Below are 3,702 nucleotides of genomic sequence, written 5' to 3'. Positions count from 1 at the left end.
TTTCACAAGACTAGGGGCTCTCTGAGGGCTGGCCTCAGACTGAACCGTCGGTATAATCTTTGTGATCAGCACCATTTCCTCAAAACCAGAATCTCACACTGTGGCTGCCCAGCTCCTGGATCACAACTGGCTGGTGGAGGAGTAGGGCTGGAGAGCTTCTCTTGGGAAGGAAAAGGGGCCCCCAGACACCTGTGGTGGCTTCTGGTGGCACAGGTGATGATGAAGTATGCAGGGACGTGGTGGCCGGCTCGGGAGCTGTGGCGAGGGCTGTCATCAGGGAGGGACAGAGTGGGAGGAGCCCCCAGGCTCACCCGGGCTCCAGCAGTGGCTGTGCCAGGACCACCATTCACAGGTGAAGCATAAATGAGAGTGAGGGGAGGGGTGACTGTGTGAGTAGAGGGATGAGCAAGCCTGTGGATGAGAGGAGCCCAAGAGAGAGAGATAGGTGAACAAGAGAGACTGAACACAGAGGAGAGACACATGGACGGGCAGAACACTGGACAGACATACGGGATACCTGGAAAAGGAGGACCAAGCGCGAGGCTTTAGGAGAATTAAAGTGAAAACCACTTTAATTGGTTTAAATGTGGTGGAGAACACGTCTGTCACTAAGGCTTTCTCACCCTGGGCTGGAACTCTCCACCAGAACACGGGAGAGAGAGAAGGGATGAGTTAGGGCCCTTCCAGGTCCTTCTCTCACCAAGGACAGTGGGTGCAGGAGAACCACTGCTCCCCAACCCCAAATGGGGATGGAACCCAGGAGATGAGGGCCAGGAATACTCACTGGTAGTAGTCAGGGCCACAGCTCCATAGGTGTCAGCTGTGGAGAGAAGGTGAGAGGAGCTGAGCAAGAGCTGGGGTGAACATAAAGGATTAAGGGAGAGGGAGGATGTAGGGAGCTTTGTGGGAAAAGCTTAGGGAAAAGCAGAGAGGAAGAGGGGAGGGGTGTTCAGGGGGGATGAAACGAGATGGAAGGTGGCTGGCCCCAGTCATCACCCCAGAAGACTGCACCCCGACCAGAAGGAGACAGAGATGGATCACAGCTCACTTTAGAGCAATGGAGGCAACACAGAACTATGATAGGGACAGAAAGCACGGCTGTAGCCAAGCCCCTCAACACTGACGTAGAAGCTGTCCCCATCCAGGATGAAGGAGCCCAGGTGGGGGACGCCCTGGCTCTCATGGCTCAGCTCCCAGTAGAGTCGCTCTCTGTTCAGCCCGGGACCTGCGGGGGTCAGAGTGGAAGGTACAGACAATGTCCACCCCACTGGCTGCCCAACCTTCTCAAGCCTGAGGGAGGTAGAACATGGGGACGTGGAATATTGAGCAGGGGTCCTTCTGAGGGTGGAAAGCGAGAGAGTGGAGGGGGAGGAGGCTGAGGGAGAGGCTGAAGGGGCTGCCCTGATGCCTGGAGGGGCTCTCCTCGGTGTCACCCGTCTGAGACAACCCCCTCACAAGTAAGGCCTGACTTCCTTTAAGATGTGGAGGGGGGCCTGTGAGTGGCTAAGTGGGGTGAACACACAGACCTGGGTGAGGGGGCGCCTGCAGGTCTGCACGGACAGCAGCGAGGAGCACAGTCACTGCCCTGTGCCATCTGACACATCCAAGCAAGAAAGTACCGTTACCTTCTCGCGGTTCTACACTCCAAGGTCTTCTCTTTCTACTTCTTTCCTACTACACAGCCATCACCCAGGCCTAGGGAACAATCACCTTATTCGTAACCTTCTTCCCAACACCGCCTATCTGCCTCTTAAGTCTTCATTCTTAAGCCTCAAGTCCATTTTAACCCACGTGCTTAGACCAAACGCCAATCACATCACCCATCTGCTCGCACCTCTCCAGTGTCTTCCCACTGGTCTTAGAACAGAGTCCAAAGTCACGCCTGACCTGGTCCAGCCTGTTCCCCTCGCTGGTCTGGCTCACATCTCTCCCCCTGTGTTGACTCAGCTCAGCCATCCCTCTTTCAGGTCATGGACACACCAGGCTCTCTGCTTCAGGGGTGTCCTCCTGCGGGTCCCTCTGCCTGAAACGCTCTCTTGAACACACTCCCACACCCTCACTCCAGTCTAACCCTCCAACCACCTAAATCCAGTCCCAACTCCAGCTCTCAAGCTAAATATCAGTCCTTCTCAAGAGCGCTTCCCTGCCCCCTCCGGTTTAGTCCCCTTGTGCCAAACTCCCACATCACTCTCATCATTAACTGTCTACAATCCAAATTCCCTAACAGAATATAAATCCCATGGAGGTGGGACAAGGTCTGTTTGGTTCTCCAGGTCCCCACGCATCTGGCCCAGGGCCTGGCTCATCCTGGTCTGAACGCTAAATGTCCTGTGTCCTGGAAAACCCCTCTGTTCTGAATAAATGAGGATGGTGGGTCACCATAAATTGTGCACTCAAAGAATATCTACTGCATGACAAGCACACATTCCCTCAAGAACGTCCCAGGAATGCTAGAATGAAAAAGGCACACAGACATACACACACAATTAGGAGAGGCCAACAATTATATATAAAATTACTTAACAAGATTGTCTTCAACGTGAATCACCAGACTGTTATTTCAGAAAGGATTCAAGAAGCAAAGTTAATTCCCTTTAGAATGTGAGGTGGAGAGGACAATCTTTTTGGAGACTAGTGCCCTACCCTTCTATCTAAAAGGTGTTGCTTAATATTCCTCCAAATGATTTGAAATCTCATAAACAACAACAGTATGCTGAAAATAAATCCGGCTGCTGGTCAATTTAACTTTACATTTCTGTTACTAACATAAAGAAGTTCAAATCATATTTTTCTCCAGGTGTCTGTAAGATTTTGAATCTTTGTGGAGCATTTACAGGTCTTTAGAAGTCAAATTGAATAGGCCTGAGGAATGTTGCTGAGCATCCCTGCTAATATTTAATGAGATGTCTTGTAATACTACATATACACGTAAAACATTTATATATTTATATTTATATATGAAATCCTGACTTTTGAGAATTCGGAATGCAGGTAAGTCTATATTTCTTTACTGTTACACATATTTACACTTATTTACATATATTTGTTTAATGTGTTCTTCTTTGCAAATAACTGTATTTTCTGAATTATTTACACACACAGAGCCTCACAAACCTTACCATCTTTCCCTTGAATATAATCCATCAAACATAAATAATTTTCCTCATGATACCCTCACTCTCAGTGAGTCCTTGTGCTGACAACCTGAGCCCAGGAAAGCCCACTGGCAGGTCTTCTGCACAGCGGAGGCTGCTGGAACCTGTTGGTACGAGGTCCACAGGGTACTCACCTGGTCACACAGAAATCCACGGATCAGCGAGGACAGGTGGACCCTGCGCCTGGTTTCAACTCAAACTTGAGCCCCACAGACACTTTTCTGTTCTAACGGAAAAAAAAAACAAAGACTGCTTTTGAGGCCTTTTACAGGGAGTAATACAGGTGATGGAAGGAAAGCCCACCCCACTTACTTTTCTTTTTCGTATTTACTGATTTAACTGTAACTGTTGGCTGAGACTGGATTTTCCCGATTCCTGTCCAGTCACCTGCTCCCCAAGATGGGAGAAGCAGCTCCGTGCTGTGTGCACTTGACTCGCTCAACTCACTTGGCTGGACAGAGACTTTTTGGTGACTCCGGACCCTTTAAACAATCTTGTCATTTATGGCCCCTGTAAGTGGCTCGCTGACTGGTAAACAATTCCCACA

The 3,702-nt window shown here is 49.8% G+C and overlaps 1 long non-coding RNA gene across 1 annotated transcript; it reads right to left on the bottom strand.

Moving 5' to 3' along the window:
* Positions 1 to 347: 347 nt before the first annotated feature.
* Positions 348 to 3,375, bottom strand: LOC131402499 (uncharacterized). Its single transcript, XR_009218720.1, has 3 exons — positions 3,290 to 3,375; positions 785 to 820; positions 348 to 411 (listed from the first exon to the last, which is right to left on the bottom strand). It is a non-coding gene; the product is annotated as an uncharacterized LOC131402499 (long non-coding RNA).
* Positions 3,376 to 3,702: the final 327 nt, after the last annotated feature.

This window comes from Diceros bicornis, unplaced genomic scaffold, assembly GCF_020826845.1.
Source record: "Diceros bicornis minor isolate mBicDic1 unplaced genomic scaffold, mDicBic1.mat.cur scaffold_117_ctg1, whole genome shotgun sequence".
Taxonomy (NCBI): Eukaryota; Metazoa; Chordata; class Mammalia; order Perissodactyla; family Rhinocerotidae; genus Diceros; species Diceros bicornis.
Note: the sequence above shows the minus strand (reverse complement) of the source record. Positions and strands in the feature narration are given on the sequence as shown.